The 23,205-nt window shown below is 44.8% G+C and overlaps 1 protein-coding gene across 6 annotated transcripts in view; it reads left to right on the top strand.

Moving 5' to 3' along the window:
• The first annotated feature begins 3,728 nt into the window (after positions 1-3,728).
• The window catches only part of RALY (RALY heterogeneous nuclear ribonucleoprotein), a 62,342-nt gene continuing 42,865 nt past the window's right edge, over positions 3,729-23,205 (top strand). For 2 of the 6 annotated variants that reach the window (XM_043982751.1, XM_043982750.1), the window contains exon 1: positions 3,735-4,192. The gene's annotated coding sequence lies outside the window, so the exon portion shown is untranslated. Of the gene's footprint in view, positions 4,193-23,205 lie in introns of all 6 variants that reach the window. The other 4 variants (XM_043982752.1, XM_043982753.1, XM_043982754.1 and 1 more) reach the window with 4 other exon arrangements.

The raw sequence follows: 23,205 nt of genomic DNA on the forward strand, positions 1-23,205 counted from the left end.
ATCTGAGGCTGGATTTGAACTCAGGACCTCCTGAATCCAGGGCCGGTGCTCTATCCACTTTGCCACCTAGCTGCCCCCTTCTCATAATTTTTAACCTCACCCTCCCCAACACATATTTTTTGATTAAGTAACAGATCCTTGTTTCCTGAATGAAACACTCTATCTCTGGGCATTTTCCCTGGCAGATCCCCATGCCCCAAAATGTTCTCCCTCCTTAACTCTGTCTCCTGGCTTCCCTGAATTCCTTCAAGTCCCAGCTAATATCCTACCTTCTATAGGAAGCCTTTCCTAATCTCTCAATTCTAGCACCTTCCCTCTGTTATTTCCAATTTATTCTGTATATAGTTTTTTTGTACATAGTAGTCTGCATGTTAGTCTCTCCCATTAGATTGTGAGCTCCTTAAAAGGGCAGAGGCTGTCTTTTGCCTTTCTTCAAATCCCTAGACCTTAGCACAGTGCTCAGCACATCATTGGTGCTTAATAAATGCTTATTGACTGATTGACGAAGGTGTTCAATGAACAGATTGACTTGAATAGTCTTGTGTTGTTTGTCATTATTTCCTTCAGTCAACAAACATTTATTAAGTATCTACTGCCTATAATGTATTATGTTTAGTGCCGGATACTAATAGCACACTTATATAGCCCTTTAGAGTCACAAAAAGCTTAAAAGGTCAACTAATCTCACCCTCCTAGCATTCCTATGAGGTTGACAAGAAAGGACTGATAACAATCAATAACAATAACAACAACTCATTTTCCTCTAGTGCCTTTTTTTTTCTCCCACAACAACCCTTTGAAGTAAGGAGTATAAACATCGCCCCCATTTAATGTATTTTTATTTATATTCATTGGTTTGTTTGTAAAGACAGTTTTTAACTTGAAGCTTCCTACACTGATGAAATCACAGGTCCAATAAAAGAAATGTAATTTCTTTTTTACTATAAATTGAGTAACTATAGACACTGAGGTAAGCCTTGAGGGATGGGGAGTCAGGGGAAAGGTGGCTTCTGACCTGGACAGGGTTCAGGAAATCCTGAGAGCATGGTTCTTCCAAGCCCATCAGAAAGAGAAAAAAAAAGCTGTAGACGATTTCCCATCTCCCTGTGTCATAGGTAAAGCCAAGGTGATTTGGATGGCCTCATAAAAAAAAAGATTAATCTTCATGACCAAAATCTTTGACATTTTCTCTGTTTTGATCATCTAGGGATGCATATGACCTTGGACAAGTCATTTCATTTCCTAGGGCCTCAATTCTCTCATCTGTAAAATGAAGGGGTCGGAGGAGATGGACTCTGAAGTTCCTTCCAGCTATGGAACTATAATTCTATGATTCTGTGGCCCCTCTAGAAGTACAGTAAAGGAGGATGTATGGAATGTCTACCCTTTCCCCTCTCAACTCCCATTTTCCTTTTTAAGCAAACAGCTGTATGTACCTTTCTCCACCAAGAGAGTAGAGGAGCCTCTGCTCTGTCGAGGACTGGATTTATCAGGTTTGGCTCATGTTGTGTTGTCCTGGCCCACTACTGGTCAATGCTCTAATCTTTCTCTTTTTCAGTCTCTCCTTTTTATTCCTCTAATCCGGGTTTAGTCCTGGATTTTAAGATAAGCAGGAGGGGCTAACGTCCTGGCCTGGATTTCTGTGGGGCCACCCCTAAACGGCAAGGCATTCAGGCATTTTCAGTTGTTGTTCAGTCATTTTTCAATGGATTCCAACTCTTCAAGACACCATTTAGGGTTTTCTGGGCACAGGATACTGGAATAGCTTGCCATTTCCTTTTCCAGCTCATTTTATAGATGAGGAAACTGAGGCAAACAGGGTGAAGTGATTTGCCCAGTGTCACGCAGCTAGTAAGTGTCTGAGGCTGGATTTGAACTTAGAAAAGGTGAGTCTTTCTTGACTCCAGGCTCAGCAGGATATCCAATGAGCCACCTAGCTGCCTCTCAGTGCTGAATCTAAGACAGAATATCTTGTCTGGGAAGGTGTTGGGGAGTATGTAGGGAGTATGTCTAAGAACACATTGGGGAAAACATGGAAGGCAGTGGGGCACAACATGGCCAAGAACATGTGGAGTAATGTTACTTGAAAACATCTGGGAGAAATGTTATAGACAGGGAACAAGCCTCAGCAAAGTTAATTACAGGGTTGGAGGTGTTGTGGAGGAAGGGTACATCTGCTATTTTCCTGGGACGCAATTAATTTGAATAGGTTGTAGTAGAAAAGGTTTCCTCATTAGAACAAATGCCACACATCTACAAACCACCTCATTTATATTTCTGTTAATGTTATTCTGCTTCAGCAAGTGAGTCCTTAATGTTGGTTTTAATTAAAGCATTTGCCTCTGATTTTGGACTTCCATCCAATGAACAGGCTGGAGGGTCACTGGAGAGTGGGAGACCCTGCCCTTGCTTATGGGAATTCTGAGGACCTGCAGCCAAGGAGGCCGGGCCAATCTGATGACTCTTTAATGAAGATCATACTTTAAAGATGCCAACACATCTTTTGTTTAACAATATTAATAATAAAAACGAATTAGGGACCTCAAACGACACCTCAGAAGGAGAGACTGGTGTTAAAGGACCTCTGTTCTTAGCCCGTGCTCTCTAAGCCCCCAGGGTTGTTTATTGAGATGAATTTAGGAGAGCAGTGAGAGAATCCTTGATAGGGTCAGGGAAGGAGCACCAGGGACAGCTCTGAGTCTGTGCTGGATTGGGAGTTGAAGAACCTGAGTTTGAATCTTGGCTCTGCTGTTTTCTCTACTTGAGTACCTTTAGACAAGTCACCTAATTCCCTAGGCTTCAGTTCCTTCATTTGTAAAATGAAGGGGTCAGACTCCACGGCTTCTAAGGTCCCTTCTAACTCAAAATCTATTCTCCTAGGAACAGGGTTTGAGTCCTGGTCCTGCTCCTTAGCACCTGGGTGACCTTGGGCAAGTCCGTTCTTTTTGGGTTGCAGATTTTTATCTGCAAAATGAAGATAATAATAAACCTTGGTCTTGTCTCATTCCGGGTTGTTGGAAGGATCAAATGAGATAATGGACGGGAAATGTTTTGTAAGCTTCTGCATCTGGCTCAGTTACATACACAGAATTATTATTGTTACAGGCCTTTGTCTTCCTCTTCAACCTTGGGCAAGTTACTTCCCCTCAGTTTCCCCATCTGCAAAACTGAGGGTAAGTGTTAGGAAAATCCCCCAGCCTCGTTCTAGAGCAATATATAAATCATTCCACCTCGGTGTTTCCACAGATTCATAAGGTACCTGTCCCCAGGGTAAAGGAGATTTAAGTTAGGGTTGGGGAACCAAGCAGGCTGGGACTTGGCCTCTTCCGATCCGGGGCATTCAGGTGCAACGGGAGGAGGGCAGGCAGGGCCCCGGACTAAACAGTCTCACTCGCTGCGTCCGGCCTCTCGGAGACCAGGCGGAGGCAGAGAGCAGGAGATGCTGGGGGATGGGGTCCCCCTCGCCTGCTCAGCTCCGCAGCAATCCGCCCAGGGATGAGGGCGGGGCTCCTCTGCTCTGGGGAGCCCCATCCCCATCCCCGGAGAGGGTGGGGCTTGCATTGGAGGGATGCCCCCACCCGAAGGCCCTCCCGGGCTGCTCGAGCCCCGCCCCTGGCCCCGCCTTCCCCCGCGAGACCTAGGGCCTTTCCAAAGTCTAGTCGAGAGAAGGGGTAATGGGAAGCCTATCTTGGACAGGCCGCTTCCTGTCCAAGCTACATCTCCCTCAGCATTGCGCTCAAACGCAAAAAAAAGAGTGCATGCGCTAGGTGGGTAGGAGTCCGAGGGGGTCGAGGTGCGAGGGCGCCGATTCCTCCTCATCCTTTTCCCTCAGAGTTCCCCCTCCTCCTCTCGCTTCAGTGGTGTGGACCGCGAGAACGACTAGCCACAGCCCGACTGGCGCCGCTGTCAGTGCGTCCGGGCTCCCCAGCGGTGTGCGCGGGGGGCCTGCTGGAGGCGGCAGCGGCGGCGACAACGACGACGACTACGACGGGGGCGGCCACATCTTCTCTGGCCCCCACCCCTGCAGTAGTTCCCACAATTGCCCCCGCCCCTGGGCTTTTTCTGCAGCCCGTGTGAGACTCGCGGGCGCTCCCGCCTCTCGGTCCCCTCCTCCACCCGGCCCTCGCTCCTCCCCGCCTCCGCCTCTCGTTGTTTCTTGGAACCTTTTTTGCTCCTGACCTTTCCTCGCTGGGTGAGTGGGGCTCGGGGGTGGAGCGGGGCGGGTGGGTCTCGTTTCCTCTTCTCCGGGGGCTTTTTCTTCTTAGATTCTTCGGCCACCCCCCCACCCCACCCCCCCTCCTATTTTTAGAAACACTTTCAGCTCCTGGAGGGAACCACGTGCTGGCCCGGGACGGAGTAAATACACAAATAAGTAGAGGCGCTCGTGGGGCAGGGGCCCCGAGGCCTCGGCGGGCCCTCATCTGGGTGCTGGAAACCCTCCGCCGAGCGTGGCAGGATGCGCCCCTCTCGGGCCTCGGTCCCGAGAGCCGCCGCCGCCGCCCCAGGCTCCGGGTCGCCGCGGGCGACGATGGTGGCCCCTGGGGCTGCTCTCGTGGCCGGGCCTGGGAGCTGGGGGAGGGGTGGGGGGGGGGAATGAGCGGGAAGGGGGGGGGTGGCCATGGCGCCGGGGCCTCTCGGAAGGGACGCTGGTGGCCTCGGACCCTCCGGTCGGCCCGAGGGGCCGAGCGGCCCCCGGGGCCCCGATCCTTCCCCTCCGATCAAGCGGCCGGCCTCCCCGCAGTGAGATGCGCCCTACCCGCCCCCCCCCCCCGGCTCTTCCGGGCTGGGGTTTGGAGGCCGCCCCTACAGGACGGGGCCCCGCGTGGTGGGGCTGGCCGTGCCCCGGGAGCAGTGGGGCCTCAGGTAGGCAGCTCTCCCGCCCTGGGAGAGGGCCGGGGGCTGCTGTTTTGGAAGTTGTTTCCTACTTCAGAGCTCTCCGGGCCTTTCCGAGGGTGATGCTTCTCCATTTAATCCCTCCTTGCAGTACTCTTTCCCTCCCACGCACCGAAAAAGTAATTTTTATAATCTAATGTGAGTTATAGAGAACTTAAAGAGGTCACCCGTCCAAGCTCCCAGCCTTTGGGTGGGCAAGGAATTATTTCCCCTGTTTTGACGCCCAGGTCATAGAAAATGCAAAGAAAATTAAATACATTTGTTTTTTCAGACTTTCTCGGTAACCCTCGCCCCCAGCTTCTCTGGGGTTGGGGCGGGAAACAATAAGGTAGAAGGGTGGTTTTTTTGAGGGGAGAGCGGAAGGACAGCCATTCGTTCCTAAACCCAACTCAGGAGAACTCTAGGGTATTCCTGTCCAAGGGATCTCATCTGGAGACCCGGGTTGGAAGGTAATCTAGTTCTAACTTTACCTTACTGTCGAATGTAAGATCCTTGAGGGCTGGGGCTGTTTTTTTCCTTTTGTCTCCAGAACTTGGTAAGCTCGTTGGTTGAATGGGATTGTTGGATTGCTGCCATCCTGTTGGTTCTTTGAACTCTCTGGGGAAGTTCCTGGCAGGGTGTCTCTCCTGATATGTTTGGAGTTAGGATTGAATGAAAACTATGGTCCCTCACAGCTCTAGCATCCTGTCTGAAGCCGGTTTGGGGGCCGGCTAAGCAACAAGCAGGGCCTCTCAGTCCTTAGAGGTCTCAGCTGGAGATCCCCTAGAGCTGGAAGAGAAAGGGAGCTGGGCAGAACCTTCCCTTTTCTAGCTGGGACCAGGGATTGAACTGGGGAGGTGGGGAGGAAGGATCTGGCACCTCTTTGGTTAAAGGGAGTTGGTTAAGGAAAGCTGGGTTGGTGGTATCCAAGTTTGGGCTTTTGAACCAAGCTTCCCCCTCTCCATTTGGAACTCCCAGAAACTATTAGTGTCTCATACTACCGAGTTTGACCCAAAGCCTCTTCTGAACTGGATGCAAAGAGCATTAAAAATCACCTTCTCATAAGTATGTCAGGGAAAGAACTCCAGGTAAGCTGCTTATGCAGTCCTGGGGTGTCAGCTGTTAGCGGTCTTCTAGTCCAATCAGCTTCATTGTTCTGAAGAGGAGGCATAATCAGGAAGTGACAAACCATAGTAAAGATAGCTGAGACTGGAACCCAGTTCTCTTGACTCTTAGTCTAGATCTTTTCCTTCAGACTGCTTAGGGACCTGTCTAGAGGAGGATGAGATCTGAATTTAAAATTCCTTGTGGTAGATAGATCAAGAGGATTATTTGGGTGGATCACCTTTCTGAAAGATTGTTCCCCTGGCCCTGCTGACCCTGGGGAGGGATTAGCTCAGGGGGGAAGGATTAGTTTTTGGCAGCAGCTGGAATCCTGACCTAAGGTGCTGGGACCCAGTTAGGGGCAGCATTTGGCTGAGAGCCTGGGCTTAGGAAGAGTTCCTCACATTCTTAGTAGAAGTAAACAAGTATTCCAAGGGTGGGGGCAAAGTATAGTAGGGGAGTGGGCAATGTTTACCATATAAGAGGCAGCTGATATTAGATGCCTTGCTCTGGGGTGGCTGAAGATAAGAGACAGGGACAAAGGGAGTTAGTCTGACAACGAACTCCTGGGGCCTTCAGTGACCCAAATAACTGCTCAGGGATGGAGGACAAGATTAAGATTTAGATAATGAGGATGTTGTGTGGCCACCAAGAGAACCTAGCAGTATTGGTATTATAATGATCTGTGGCCATGGAATGGCAGCCTGGTATATTGTCTAGTGCTCTGGACTGGGAGTTGAAAAAGACCTAGGGCACATATTGTTCTAGCTATCTCAATATTGGCAAGTCATTTAACATCCGTAAGCCTTAGTTTCCTCTTCTGTAAAATGGGAATAATGGAGAATCAAAGAAGATAAAGTATGTAAAACACTTTGCAAAAAAACCTGAAAGTGCTATGTAAACATTAGCTATTATTTCTTATTCTGTGGGGCTGCCCTTTGGGTTTCTGGGAGAAAGTGACAGGAAATTGGGTGGCTTACTATGGCAAAGGTCTTTCATGTAGTAGAAGAGCAGAGAAAGGAGCCCTTGCTAGGGCTTCTGGAGAATCTAGTTATTTTCCCTTCATGGGCCACAAATTCACTTATTAAAATGAAGAGATTCAACTAAAACATCTCTGATTTCCCTTTCTGTTCAGAGTCTGATTCTGTGATTGTATGAGGGTAGGACTGGAAAAACTGTAAGCAAAATATATATATATTTCAGTGCTACTTCCTCCCCCATCACCTTGCATCTCAGCACTCATGGCAACAACTTGGTCGGTGCTGTGTCTCTTCCTTTCCCAGAATGTTTCCATGCCTCTCCCTGTTTACTCAGTTGTATTAAATGCAGCCTTTGTGGGGGACAAAAAGTGACACCCATAGTGTCATGTCAAGAATAAAGTTGTGGACCTAATTTCTGGCCATGCTCTTTACTTATTGCAGTCTTGAGTAAGGTCCTCTTGGACTTAAGTTTCCTCGTCTGTAGAATGAAGAGGTTGGATTTGAATCCCTCCAAATCTCCTCTCAACTAAACCCTGATTTAGGGGATGCGGATCAGAGATTTAGAGTTGAAAGGGACAGTCTAGTTCATCCTCATTTTGCAGATAAGGAAACTGAGTCTCAGGGGAGATTAAGTGACTTACCGAAGGTCCTACAGATAGTGTCAGAGATGGGAGTTGAACACAGGTCCTCTGATTCCAGACATTGTGGGGTTTTCCCCTCAGTAACCTACAGTGCCTCCTGAAGGCATGACTAGACAAAAGTGCTTGTGTCAAAAATTTTGGATTTACAGTGGACTACAAGCGCAAAATGAGTTGTGTGCTGCATTAGTAGAGGCACAGTGTCCTGCATGAGAATGGTGATAGTGCCCTGGCACTTTGCCCAGGTCAGACCACATCTGAGATACTGTGTTGTTTATAGGCACCATATTGTTAGGAAGGATTTAGCAAGCCGGAGCCTGTCTAAAGGAAGAGAGCCATGATGATGAATGGACCAAGGACCATGCCATATGATGATAGAATGTAGGAAATAGGAGTGTTTTTGCCAAGAGAAGACTTAGGTAGGATGTGATCACTGCCTTCATGTATTTTAGAGAGACTGTCACATGAAAGCGGGAATAGTCTTTTTTTTTTTTTTTTGGCCCAGAGGACAGAGCAATATGTGGAAATAGCATATTTAGGCTTGATGTAAGGGGAAACTTCCTAACAATTAGAGCTGTCCAAAATGAGAATAATTGCTCTTCAGTAACTACCACTTGTCCCTGATCCAGAAGAGATTCTTGTTAAGGTATGTATTAGGTAGATTACAAGACCTATGAGATGGCTTTTTAAAAAAGAGGTTTTATTGATGTTTTTTTTCCTTTTTGACATTATTGTTACTTCCCAGTGACATCTTCCCTTTGTAATAAATGGATATAGTAAAATAAAACGAATCAAAACATTGGCCACATCTGAAAATGTGTGGCTCATTCCACATCTATAGTCTGCCATCTTTCTGCTTAGAAGCAGGACATCTATTTCACTATTATTCTTGTGAAATCTTGATAGGTCACTGCTTTGATCAGAGTTTTGAATTTTTTCGTTGTTGTTTTCTTTGACAGTATTGTGGTCATTAAAATGAGACACCTAAGTGACAGTCAGTTAACTGAAACCCAGAGAAGGGAAAGAATTTGATTGAGCTAAGCAATAAGTTAGTCTCAGAGCTAGGATTAGCTTCCAGGGCTCATGGGCTTCTAGGTTTCATGTTTAGGGCTCTTTCCATCACACTATTCTATTTCCAAAAGCTTTTTCTTTCATTGTTCTCTGAGTAGGAGTGATCCTGCTAGTCCCATTGATCCACATCATGCTTAGTCTCATTGTTGTTGTTTTTAAATTTACCTCTGTTTTAAAGTATTATGAGGTTAAAGAATTCTTAGGCTTTATGAGATTAAAGCTTTCCTTAGGTCCTGGTGAATCTTGGGTTTACTAATTCCTGCTCCCTGGCCAGGATTGAGCTAAGATCTCAAGGAGTTTACAATCTAAGGATTGAGGAAGACCTCTGGATTTATAGTCAGATAACTTGAGTTTGAGTTCATATTCCTTATAAAATGTGACGAATTTGGACTAGATTATCTCTAAAGCTTCTTTCAGTTCTGACATTTGAGGATTCTATAAATGCCATTTGTACAGACAGAAACCCTGCTTGCTACCTGTCAGGATAAATCATTACTTCATTCACACTAAGTATTTTCTATTAAAAGCCCAGATTTATGTTTCCTGCTATTGGCTAGGTAATGTTTATTCTAGAGGAGTTTATCTCTTGTTTTCTAATTTCTTATTTGGGCTTTTTAACTGTAGGCTTTTATTTGGTAAATGTTGATCTGTTTGTTTACTTTCTTTTGTAACTTGTAGGGAATCTAAAGGGGTCGTTTCTCTCATTTACCATCTCATTTGAGGCAGGGTTTTCTCTAAGCAAGATTTGCCCACTCTGTGGTGAAAAAGAAAGCAAAATTTTGCCATGCAAATGAGCCAGTTCTGTATTTTGGGACTCTTTACAGAATATCCTGAGGAGGCTCCAGTTGTGGGGGGGGAGGGGACCTCTAACCAAATAATGATAGTTCCTCCTCATATCTCAAAGATTCACTCTGGGTATATTTTTCACAAGAATTTCTGTTGCACTAAAATCATTGTAACTTGCACTAATGTTGGGTTATTTAAATTGTGTCCAACTCTTCATGAGCCCATTTGGGGTTTTCTTGGTAAAGATACTGGAGTGGTTTGCCATGTCCTTTTCTGGCTCATTTTACAGATGAGGGAACTGAGACAAACAGGGTTAAATGACTTGCGCAGGGTCACACAGCTCATAAGTGTCTGAGGCCAACTTTAAACTCAGGAAGTCTTTCTGACTCCAGGCTCAGCACACTATCCACTGTGCCACCTACCTGCTCTACTCTAAAATTAGCTTCTCATATTCTGTTTCTGGTTGACAGAAACTTTTAAAGTATGTAGATTATTTAATCTTGTTCGCCCTTTCCTCTCCTTCCCAAGTAAAGCTCATTCATTTATCAATACTTACTATTGCTGGGCCCAGTGATAGATTGTTAATCCTAGTGACAACTCATTTATCTAATGACTTGCAGTTTACAAACATGCCTTACTACTGACATGTCATTGATTACAACAGACCTGTGAAATAGGTACTGAAAGTAGTATTATCCTCATTTTGCAGAAGAGGAGACCGAGGTTCAGAGAGAGGGTTATGCAGGCTTATAAGTCTCAGAGGCTTACTCAGTGCATTACTCTCTTTACCTGCACCGCATGACCTTTCTAAAAACAGCTCACATTTATCTAGCCTTCTGTGATTTAAAAAGTACATCATCTCATTTGATATGCTATATGAATGAAATCTAGTCCCTGCCTTCAAGGATAGCACAAGTGCCATTATTCATATTAGAGCCTGCCAAGTGCATGAGAGGAATACAGATTATTCTGAGGTCAGATGGGGGAGAAATCACTTCAGGCTTGAAGGGGATCAGGGAAAGCTTCGTGGAGGCAGCAGCAGTGCTAGAGCTGAGTTCTGAAGGGAAGACTTCAGAACTTGGAGGCAGCAGACCTCCTGAGTTCTGCCTCAGGCACCTGTTAGTTGTATGACCACACCTGAGCAGGTCACTTAACCAGAGACACAGTTTCTTCTTCTGTAAAATGGAGATAAAGAATACTGGCATTGCTGTTGTGAGGAAAGCATTGGCAAACCTTAGAATGCTATAGGAACGGGAGGTGATTATTCCATTAGGTGGCAATGGCTTGGGCAAGAGTGTTGTCAGGATGGCATGAGATTTTTGTGGAGAACAGAACATCCTTTGGACCTAGACTGGGTAGGGTGCATGGAAGGGAGGGGTAAAATATGAGAAGTCGGAGCAAAATTCTGGAGGTTCTCGAATGTCCAACTGAGGACGTTGGACCTTATCTTGTAGGCAGTAAGGGGGACAATGGAAGGTTTTTGAGCTAGGTGGAGATTGGCTGGAGCAGAGTATTAAAAAGAATCTGGTGGCATGTACTGGATAGATTAGAGACCAGGAGACCAGTTTGCAGCTTGACCTCTGTTAATGACACTCGATTTGAAGAAGAAATTTGTCTCAAGAATGGCCAGTGGCCCAAGGTGTATATTGCAGGAGGGTTTCTGCTTTACTTAAAAACAAACAAACAGACAAGAGTTAGAGTCTGTCAGGGCTCCTCCATTAGTTGTATATTTGCTCAGGGGGAAAATTGCAATTTCTTTGTCTGCTTTTATCCACCTGGTGGACCTGACTACCTGTTTATGTTCTCCAGTTGTACAAAATCACTTTGAAGACTGAACATGGGTCATATCTTAGAGCTTTTCTGTCCTCTTTGTTCTGTCAGCAAATATTAGAAAATGTGCCTTAAATTACCCAGTTTGGAGAAATGAAGCAGCTCTGCCCGCTCCCTGGTACACTTTCATGTTTCACAGCAGTCAGGTTGGCGCCTGCTCAATTTGGCCAGACTAGGGCCTCTTCATGGGTTTGGGGCCCACGACTGTTGTCTGTGAAAGTTGCTGATGCATCATAGTTGGAAGGGACCTTAGAGGCCATCCCATCCCAACCCCTTATCTTACAGAGAAAGAAACTGAAGTGCAGTAAGGTTCGATGATTTTGGTGACAGTCCCACAGGTAAAAAGGGACAGGGCTGGGATCCTAATCACTCTTTCCAGTGCCCAACAGTGCCCCTTGGGGGAGCCAGGACTGCCCACACCCAGATCGCAGCACTGAATGTGTGGGTTCTATCTTCATCCGGTCACTCAGTAATAATACATACCAACTGCTCTGTGCAGGGCCTTGAGCTGGCTGAAGACACAGATGAGTGAGACCAGGCCCTGTCCTGTAGGGGCAATGATGACACACAGGGAAAGGAGAACTCCCATTTCTATAGGCCTATAAACAGAGCACTTTCCCTTGCAGCAGCTCTGAGAAGCCTGGAGAACAGGCATCATTTTATAGATGAGGAAAGTGATGCTCAACGAGATGAATTGGCTTGCCCACGGCCACACAGTTATTATTGGAGTCGGCATTTGAACCTGGGTCCCCGGATGCAAAGTTGAGCGCTGCTGCACTATTCCATGCTACCTCATAGATAACTGTAATACAAAACAAAAATAGAATGGAATCTCTGCCATCAAGAAACTTATATTCAAATCACTTTTTACATGTAATAAGAAAAAAACCTTTTGTTCTAAAAGAAATGACATGTAAACAAGGGTATATGAAATATATGCATAGTATCTCTGGCTTCTTTTCTTCCAGTTACTTTTGTGCTGTAGTCCCTGTGGCCGGGACATTCTCCGACTCTGCTAGGACTTGTGGTGGAGCTAACTGTTCATCTGGGTTTACCTCTTGGGTTTCTCTCAGAGTGTGGCGTTTGTTCATTGTCTTTGGCGTTTTTTTTTTGTTTACTTATGTCTCCAGCCTCAGTTTCTGGACTGGGGCTTTGTGCTTGGGTGGACTCTGCTCCCTTCTTGGTAGATGAGAACAGACTCCTACTTGGTTCTAGATGTGTTTGCTAAGACTAGTCTCCACCTTCTGCAAGAATTCCTGGATTTGGGCTGTCTCCTAGTGGGATAGGCAACATGGGCTTTGGCCTTGAACAGCTCTCTCTGTCTCCTTCCCCTTGTGCTGTTCTGAGCCCAGGGTTGGCTCTGTTCCTTGCTGACAAGCCTCGACCAGATGATGTTGTTTATACTGGTGTCAGGCCTCCTGCAAGGCCCCCAGGTGCTTTTCTTCTCAGGTGCAGTGCAGGTCCTTTGTTCTTTTGTGGCTGTAGATGTGGGCTACCTAGGTTCTGGTCTGGCCTTGTCTCCTGCTGAGCCTTGGGAGGGGTTGCCTGGTCCCTGGCCATGTCTTTTGTGGTGGCTGGGGGGGGGGGGGTGAACTGCATGGTGTGGCTCTGTTTCCTTCTCTGTATCTATGGCTGGTTCTGTGCTTCACCTTCTCCACCCCCCCCCAATGCCCAATGCCCACCTCCCCTGGCTTTTTTCTGCTTATAGCTTCCATAGGATTGTACTGTGTGGAAGAGCTTATAGGTATTAATAAGCATTTTTTAAAATTTTATCATTGTTCCATTTGGAACATTTTAGAGTTTTATTGAGATATTTGTAGGTGATCTGGGCTCCAGTAGGTCCCAAAATGCTGCCATCTTCCCAAAATAACAGACTCCTCCAGAGTAGATGGGAGTTTCTGGCAGCTACAGGGAGGAGGGGGATCAAGAAGGGCGTCCTGCAGAAGGTGACGTTTGAATTGGATCTGGAAGGAAGTCAGGGGTTCTGAGAGGCAAAGGTCAGGAGGGAGAATGTGCTGGGCACGGTAAAACAAGATGGAGTGGCTCATTCACTGAACAGCAGAGAGACTGTTGTCCCTGGATTACAGGGTATGTGGGGGGGGTGAAGTATAAGAAGAGCTTTCAGTGCCAAGTGGAGAGCTAGGGAGCCATTAGAGTTAGGGGCAGAGGTGGGCCATGGTCAGCCCTGAACTTGAGGAAAGTCAGGTTGGCAGCTGAGCATGTAAGTGATTGGAGTCAGGAGAGATGCAAAATGGGAAGACCAAATAGAAGGCAGTTACTATGGTCAGGTTACTGTCAGCAGGCAAGAGGTGATGAGGGCTCTGAACTAGGCTAGTAGCTATGTGAATAGGGAGGAAGTGATTTGTAAAAGAAATGTCGTGAGGGTAGAGTGACAAGATTGGGAAATGGATTGACTATATGGGGTGAGTGATGAAACTGGATGATTGGAGAAGATGGTGCTGGTATAGGGAGGCCCGGAAGAGGGGAGATACCCAGAGGGTTGGAACTTCAAGGGTCCTTTCCAGCTCTAAATCCTGGGATGTCTGGAATTCTACCATTAGGACCTCATTCTGTCAAAATCCTTTTTTTGAAGATCCTCAGGTGTTATAACCACATTGAGCCCTCTCTGATCTCCCTGCCTTCCTGAGGTGAAAGTGACCCATTCCCTACCCCCACCCCCATGCCACCTAGTACTTTGTCTGGGCCTCACTTCTTCCCTCCCCTCTGTCTTTGTATGGTGATTACTTCTGTACTTATTCTCCACCCCATATAAGCTACATTCAGCATAAATAAAGTCCTTGTAAGCAAGATCTGGTGTATCTTTGTAACCCTAGCAATAATAAGCACAATAGAATGTGCCCTGCACAAGGTAGGTGATTAATAAATGTTGGATGAATTAATTATTTTACCTCAAAGGTTCTTAACTTATGATTCCTGGACTTGTTTTTTTTTTCTTTTTTAAATATTCTGGCAACTGAAGTTCAGCATTATATGTGTTTAAAAAGCATACTTCTGAGGAGTGATCCATAGACTTCACTGGATTGACAAAGTGGTTCATGACAAAAAAAAAGAAAAAAAAAGTTGAGAACCCCTCACTAGATTGAGATCTTTTGATGTGATCCTTATTAAAAGGCCAGTCTCTCTCCCCCCCCCCCACACACACACACTTCCCCCAGGGGGGGGATTTATATTGAACTGTTCTGTGAATGAATTTTGGGCTCTTCCTGAAAAGAAGTTTGGATTTGGGAAGACTAGCAATTAGGTGGCACAGTGGAAAGAGCATGAGACATTGAGTCAGGAAGACCTGAGTTTGAATCTTGCCTCAGACTTTGGCTAGCAACCTTTGGGCAAGTCGCTTAAACTATCCGTGCCTCACCTTCCTCATCTATAAAATGGAAGTAATAACCTCCCAAAATTGGTGTGAACATCAAATGATGTAGCATATGTAGAATGCTTTGCAAATCATAAAGCCTTATATAAATTTTATTATTATTATTATTATTACCTACCAGCAGGACTCTGACACCTGGGAGGGAAGAGAGAACTGGTAGGCCCAGGGACTGAATTCAGAGGGTGCCAATGGCCGCCTTCAGAGTTTTGACCCTGAACTGATACACATGAAGCCAAACCAACCCTGCCCAGCCCCATTTAGGCTCCCCTCCTTTAAGGGGCAGAGCACAATGATCTAGCTGGAAAAAGGTGGGAAAATTTAGGGCCTCCTTGAAGAACCTACTCAAGAGTGCTGAGTGAGGCCAGGGCACTGGGTCTTCATTACTTTTGTACTGAGCACACATCTTTTGATCAGTCTTCCTTAGAGCTCCATAGACTTATTTCCCTGGACAGTGAACTGACCTCTTCAGGGACAGATTGCTTTCAGATCAGGCTGTTACAGGTGCTGATAACCGGTTCAGAGTGGAGCCTTTGGGCTTTCTCAATGTCCAACTTGGTGAGCTTGATCTCTTCGTTATCCAAGATCCTTTTGCTTATCCCTCCTGCCCCCCTTGTGTGGTTTCTTCCCACCCAGTCATTCTGAGTTTATTCTTTTGACCTCTTTGTAGCATAAATCTGGTGAAACATTTTCCTCTTGTTGACTTTTCTTTCAACTTTCTTTTGCCCCAGAAACCTGACTCCCATTAGCCTTCCTTGTGCATCAGCTTCCATCTATGAAATCAAAATTAAAACCTGGATAATAACTCCTGCTTTGCATGGATGTGTTTTTCCAGTGCGTAAAGCTAATACAGTGGTAAAGAATAATTATCCCAGTGAACCAAAGGGAATGCTTGCTCTGCTTTGCCCCTCATGAGCTTTGTGCCCATAGAAAAGATGCTTTACTTTCTTCTCTTTTGGACCTAAAATGAGAGGCTAGGACTGTGTATCCTTCAGGTTCCCCATAAACTCTAAATTCTAATGATCTTATTATGTTGATTACTACTTTATGACTGGGGAAGCTGGAGCACAGAGCAGCACCTAAGTTATGCTCTCAAGCCCCTCCTTCTCAAGACAAAAGGTCTCTGGTGTGTGTTTGAAGGATGGGGGCCTGTTTTACCAGGCTGGTTCCTTAGAGGATCTGAGAATACTGTCTCCTACAAACCTCCCTCAGTTCCTACTTATCATTCACTCCTCCTCAAAATGTGTCACTCACTGACAGTGACCTCTAGGCACAAAGAGAGAATTTTCAAACAGTACACACCTTCCTGTGTGGATGTTCTGTAACCAGACAAAGGTTGATTTCTTCTGTTCTGTTAGAAAATGGAGCTACACTGTCAGGGGCAAGGGCAGGGAACACTCAAGCCCAGTGAATCCTATCACTTCAATGTCTTTCCTAAGGCTTTCTTTTCCACACTCACTAGGTTTCCAATTTGGTTTTGTCCTTTCCCTCATCAGCTCTCCTGCCATTCTGTATTCACATTGGCTCCAAGTTCCTTGTATTTGGCATATACTTTCTTTGTCTCCACCTGTTGGAAGTCCTTCCTCTTTTTCTTCCTTTAAGGAAAGTCTAACTCAAGTGCTATTCCCTCTTCACCTTTCTAGCTAAAAGTGGCCTTCTTTGTCTTGTTTTCCTAGGGCACTTTTGTATACTGTATGAGCCGTGTTCTTGGAGCTCCCTCCTGTCCTACCCCCATTAGTTTGTTAGTGCCTTAAGGGCACCTTTGTGGCCTCAGGAGTTTTGAGTACTGAGAGATGCTTATTGACTTTGATGGCCAAGGTGGAGGTGGATTGGTCCCAGCTAATGCTCAAAACCCCCTTGCAGCTCCTACCTTTTACCTTGTGGATTTTCTTTGCATTGTTTATTCCTGCCTGACTGATCTCTTAACTCATCCATGAGTCCTTTCCTTCTAGATCCTATCCATATGTACCCTCCTGAACCTACCTCCCTGTCTCTCTGTCCTTGACTCTATTAACATTTACAAGTTCCTACCTGACCAGCCCTGATCCCTTATTTCTGGGTCAATCAAGCCCAAACCCCTCATTCTACACATGTGGAAACTGAGGCACTGAGAATTCTCAAGGATGCTTTTTCTCTTGGGGACAGGACTGGAGATTATCTGAAGGGACGATACCCTGGAGACCTAAAGGACCTAAGATGATTACTAAGGCTTTTCCCCATCCCCTTAAATTTTATTTCCTTTCTTTTCTACCTTCCTTTGTTGTTTTTTCTCATTCCTTTCATTTTCTCTTTTGAAACCTCTCCTTACTAGTAGCCTGGAACCTGCCATTCGGTGTCTCCAAATCCCCTGGAATCAAGAACTAAGTTCCCTTGTTTCCATTCTTTAAATCCTCAAACCACAGGCTTAACACTATTAACATTCACTCCATTTTATGATTAGATACAAAATGCATTTTATATATTAAGCTCTCTCTATATATAGGACACAGCGGAATACTCACTCCACATTGTTAATCTCACACCATTTAACTGACAAGAAGATTCTTATACTAGTACTGTCTCCACTTTTACAGAGTGTCATGCTGATGAAGTTTTTAACTACCCTAATGCCTACAGACCCTACTGGATCCTCACAAGGATAGAATTTGACCCTCTGTTTCAGTCACCCTTTACTAAGCTATCTCACCTTGTATTTATGACTGCCTTGGCCTCAGAGTTCTCTTTCATTCCAGTTGTACCTCTTTCTTTTTCCAGTAGCCCATAGGCCTCAAGAGTACCTTGGACTTGTAATACTGAAACCTAGATTTGAGCCCTTGACTCAACCACTTACCCAGATATATGACCTTAATTTTTTCTCCTCTGGGTTTTATTCCTTCATCTGCAAAATGGGAATAATTACACATATAATACCTACCTTCCAGGGTTGCTGCAAGGATGAAATGAGATGAAGGATGAGAAAGAGCTCTATCATTGGAACATACTGTATAAATGAGTTATGTCTATCTCTGTTTAACCTGTTTCAGCTTGCACTAGGGTCAGGAAGACCTGAGTTCACATCCCCCATGGGGGGAGAGGATAAGCATTTAAACACTTATTATGTGCCAGGAATGATGCTAAGTACTTTACAAATATTATCTCATTTGGTAGAATAGCTCCAGGAGGTAGGTACAATGATTATATCCATTTACAGATGAGGAAATGGAAGCAAACAGAGGTTAAGTGACTTATGCAAGATCAAATAGCTAAGTCTGAGGCAGGATGTGAACTCAGGTCTTCTTGACTCCAGTGCAAGCTTCCTAGGTAGCATAGAAAGTGCTGGATTTGGAATTAAGAACTGGATTAAAACCCTTCCTCAGTTACTACCTTTGTAACCCATGGCAAATCTCTTGATTTCTTGGAATCTGTTTCCTCACCTGTGAAATAAGGGCAGGGGAGGGTCTCTGGATGCCTTCTAAAGCACTTTCTAGATCCTAAATCTATGATCCTATCATCCTTCCACATGTAATACCTGCCAATTTAAGTTCTTATGGCATGTCCCTTTCAGCCCACAGCTGCTGCCAGGTTAACCCTCTAAGCAAGGTCAGGAATATACTCATTGTCCTTATGAAGACTGAACCCCATGTACGCAGGCAGCAGTCCCCTTTTGATAGAAGACTAGAGGGCTGCAGGTGGGACCAAAGGCTTTTCCAATTCCTAGGGGCCCAGGTCACTACACTCTTACCCAGGGAGGGTGCAGAAAGAAATGTCCTTCTTCACCCTGCCTGGTCAGGTTCTCTTAATTCTTTCCTTCCCTAGTAAGTATGAGCTATTATTCTGTATTTCCAGGTTTCATGATTTTGATTCTGTGGATGTTACCTCCAGAGATGCAGATCTATAAACTTAGTTCATAGAATCAGAGGCTTAGGGTTGGAAGGAGTTGGTCTCATTTCCAACTCCCTGATTTTACAGAAGAGAAAACTGAGGCCTGCCCAGAAAGATGATGAGGTGACTAACCTGAGATCACACAGGCAAGAAGCAACAAAGTCAGGATTCAAATCCAGCTTTTCTAACTGCAGATGGGTATAAGTCATAACCTCAGAATTGCTTTAATTTACATTTGCCTAATTAGTGATTTGGAGCATTTTATAATAACATGGATTTCTTCCTTTGAAAACTTCCTATTCATATTTCTTGATCTATTGGGAATGACTCTTTGTCCCTTTCCCTACCTATAAAGTCACTTCTTGAAACAAAGAAGAAAAAAGAAAGGGAAGAGTCAGTTCAGCACAAGCACCACATAAGGCAGATGAGACTGACAATGTATGTAATATTTCCCTATTATCCATAGTCCCTGATCTCTATGAGAGAGGGAAGTGCACTTTATCAGCTCTTCTACAGGGCCAAGTATCTTGGTCATCATAATTACAGAGTATTCAGTTGTGGTTCTTTCTTTTTGTATTGTTGTCATTATGTGTATGTGTGCTCACACACACACATATAGGTTTGACTTCAGTCCACATCAGTTTGTATGTCTTCCAATGCTTCACCGAATTTTATATTCATTTTTCTTACATCACAGTAATATTCTATCACATGAATGTACCATAATTTATTTAACTCTTCCCCGATAGGCATCTACTTTCCAGTTCTTTGCTACCACGAAAAAATTAGTCTGTGGTCTATTTCCCTTCAGAAACTGGGGAGCCATAAACATCTCTTACTTTTTGAAAGGACTTGCTGAATGGAGTGGCCATGGTTTCCTGTGTTCCTCAGAGTCTTCATTCTGTTCCATGTGTGAAGCACCATGGTAATCTCCATAACAACTGGTTCCAATTTGCAAGATAAAAATGAGAGGCTAATGATCTTGAAAAAAGGCATGACTGAATGAACCTTCTCCCTTGTGATACCCATAGCCTCACAGAATGTTCCTGTTAGAATGGCCTCTGGTACCTTCAGAGCTCAGCTCCTCGGTCCCACCTGACTGAGGCCCAGCCTCTATGACCTCCTCCACAAAAACACCTTGGAGTGTAATCTCTGTGAGGGCAGGGATTTTCATTTTTTCTTTGTATCCTGATCACCTGACCCGGTGCTAGCAATAGATGCTTATTGATGGGGTGATAGAATGTCTAAGCTGAGAGGGACTTGAGAATGCCGGAGTCCTTAAAAGAGATCATCTGGTCCAATCACATGGATAAGAAAACTGAGACTTAGGGAAAGAAAGTGCCTTGCTCGCAGTCACAGAGATGACAAAAATCAGTCAGAATTTGAGCTCTGGCTTTTATTTGCCTACTTTCTTCTTGATACCACATCGTCTCTGGGTTCAGGGGTTCAAAAAGGGACCTTGACAGTTGCAGACGATTTTGTGTCTTCTGCTTCCTGTGCCTAAAGCTGATGATTTGGATCCTAAATTGGAGATCAGAGTTCACACAAACCTGGCTACTCAGTTCTCCACTAATCCCATATGAGACCTCATGTAGCCCAGTACTTCCTGCTATCTCCCTGTGTTTTTGCCCAGCAATATATTTCCTTTTAAAATTTTTTGCTGTTGCTCTTTTTAAAAAATTTACTTTCTTCTCAATGACTCCCTCCTTCCCCTCAATATAATGCTCTCTTGTAACAAAGAAGTGCAGTTGAGAGAAAAACAAGCCAGATTTTGGAAAATATGTACTGCATTTCCACACCTATAGTTCACTATCTCTGTGCAGAGAGGAGGGAGCCCTGCTTCAAGTCACAACTGGTGACTGTTAGAGCCATTGTTCTAACTGATCCAAATAGTCCTATGAGGAAGACAGGGACAATGATTGTTATCCCCTTCTTATAGACTAAGGAACCAAGGCCTAGAGAGGCAGAGGTGGGATGAGGGGGTAGACAGCTGCCTGAGGCATAGTATTCAGGCAATGCAACCCAGTATGCTTTTTAAGGATTTTTATAAATGCACATATTTTTAACACCAGAAAATCCCACTCCTGTGCCTGGAGGGATTTATTTTGTGATAAGTCAAGTCGCATATGTTACTGTGAAGGCTCAAGGTCCCTGGTGAGCAGTAACACACTTTTGCTTGTACACTCCAGTGAAAGAGAACATGCTTTATCCACCATTCTCTTTGTCTTTCATTGTTGGGTAGTTGAGTGGGAGGCCCACTCACCAGGTTTAAAACCTGGCCTGTGGTACAGCAGTGCCTTGGCTCTGGGAAGGAGGTTATGGTCTCCCACACACCTAGCACTTAATTCTGTGCTGGCTAGTCTGGACAGGGATTAAGAGACTGCAGGTAGCTGAGGGAAGGCCTGTATTAAGAAAAGGGACTGGGTTTATGGAGCCAGAAACCCAGCCCAAGGTTCAGCACAACAAACCATCTCTAAGGCTGAGCTTCAGCTGCCTGATTTGTAAATAGCCTGCCTGCCCCTGTGGAATTCAAACTGTCTGCACTTTGTGTAGTGACATCTCAGGGGCCCTCAGAAAACAGGCTGGAGGGTGTTACTGAAATGAGAGCTCCTTCGAGGAGGGGTGGGGGAAAAGAAGAGCCGAAGTCCTGAGGCCAGAGCTCAAATCTCCCTGCAGAGGTAGTGGTAGGCCAGTGTGTCTCTTCAGGCTGCAGTTAATCTGCCTCTCTGACAGATGGGAAGTTCAGGGTGATGTGTTCCCACAAGCAATGGCAGGCCCAAGGTATTCTACCTGTACTATAGCTCTGGCAGCGTCCTCAGCTCCTAGGGGCAGAGTCCAGCACTTTACTTGGATGGCATGGGTGACAGAAAGCCCCAGGTCCCAACTCATTCGGTCAGCCCCTATCTAGTTTTACTTTTGATGGGGCTCCTAATTGTATAGGAGAGGCCAGGAAGTTAGAACCTTTCTCTTTGTCAAACAATCTCTGCCTCAAATACCAGTCCCTGTTGAGGCTTCTTGTTCTGAGGACTTTCTGACTAGGGGGCAGGAAGTCTTCCATGTATGTAAGGGTTTAGACAGGACTTGGGGAGAAGGGGGAAGGATAGTTTTTAGTTTCAGTTGGCACAACTGGCAGTACTAAGCCAGAGTCTTAGTACTGAGGGACTATTTCTGTAACATGCATGAATGTGACCTTATTTCTCTGCCTAGAGAGACACTGAAGACTGGCGAGGTCCCTGGGAATCTTAATGTTGAGTCTCCCTCCCTCCTGTCTCCTCTTTGCTTCTTTCTCTCACAGAATCCAGAATGTAAGAATTGGAAAGGACATTTGACTATCTAGTTTAATCCATCTGAAAAAGAATCCTTTTTGTAATATGCCTAATAAATGGTCATTCAACCTTTGCTTGAAGACCTCCAGGGACGGGGAACCCCACTGCCTCCTTAGGAGCCCTTCCTATCATTCCTTTCCATTTCCCTCCTTCCCCTCTCTCATCTCATTTCTTCTCTCCCTTATTCTCACTATACCCTTCTCATCCCTCTTTCTCCCTTCCTCTCTCCTCATTCCTTCTCTCCTTTCTCCTCCCCTTCTTTTCACTCATCTCTCTACTCTTCCTAACTCTTACTTCTCCTCTCTTCTCTCCTCTTCTTTCCCTCTTATTCTCTTTACCTGCCTGCTCATAAAACCAGACTCCTCTAGTGTTCGAGACAGAAGAACCTTAAATAATATGTACAACTCCTTCATATTACAGAGGAGTTGAGACCAAGCAAAGGAACATAACTTGCTTAATGTCAAGAGTTGGTGGCATTAGAGAGTCAACTAAAAAAACTAGTCAAAATAATTAACAACTTTAGCAAAGTTGCAGGCTACAAAATAAAGCCACACAAATCATCAGCATTTCTATCTATTACCAACAAAACCCAGCAGAAGGAGATAGAAAAAGAAATTCCTTTTAAAATAACAGCCGACAGTATAAAATATTTGGGAGTCTGCTCGCTAAGACATCAATAGGATTACATGAACACAATTACAAAACTACTCTTTACATAAATAAAGACAAAACAAAACAACTGAAGAAATATTAATTGCTCGTGGGTAGGCCAAACCAATATAATAAAAATGACAATACTACCTAAATTAATTTACTTATTCATTGCCATACCAAACTACCAAAGAATTACTTGATAGAGCTATTAAAAAAGTAATAACAATAGGGGCAGCTAGGTGGCGCAGTGGATAGAGCACTGGCCCTGGAGTCAGGAGTACCTGAGTTCAAATCCGGCCTCAGACACTTAACATTTACTAGCTGTGTGACCCTGGGCAAGTCACTTAACCCCAATTGCCTCACTAAAAAAAAAAAAAACAAAAAGTAATAACAAAATTCATCTATAAGGAAAAAAAGTTTAAGGATATCAAGGGAATCAATGGAAAAAGTGAAGGAAGGGGACCTAGCAGTACTAGATATCAAACCAAGTGATATCATCAAAAGAGTTTAGTACTGGAAAGGAATAGAATGGTTCACCAATGGAATACATTAGGTATACAATATACAGAAAGAACCCAATATTTGACAAAAACTTTTTGGAAAACTGTAAAGTAGTCTGGCAGAAAATAGGCATGGACCAACATCTCATACCGTGTACCACAAGAAGCTCAAAATGGGGCCATGATTTAGACATT

Source organism: Dromiciops gliroides, chromosome 2 (assembly GCF_019393635.1).
Source record: "Dromiciops gliroides isolate mDroGli1 chromosome 2, mDroGli1.pri, whole genome shotgun sequence".
NCBI lineage: Eukaryota > Metazoa > Chordata > Mammalia > Microbiotheria > Microbiotheriidae > Dromiciops > Dromiciops gliroides.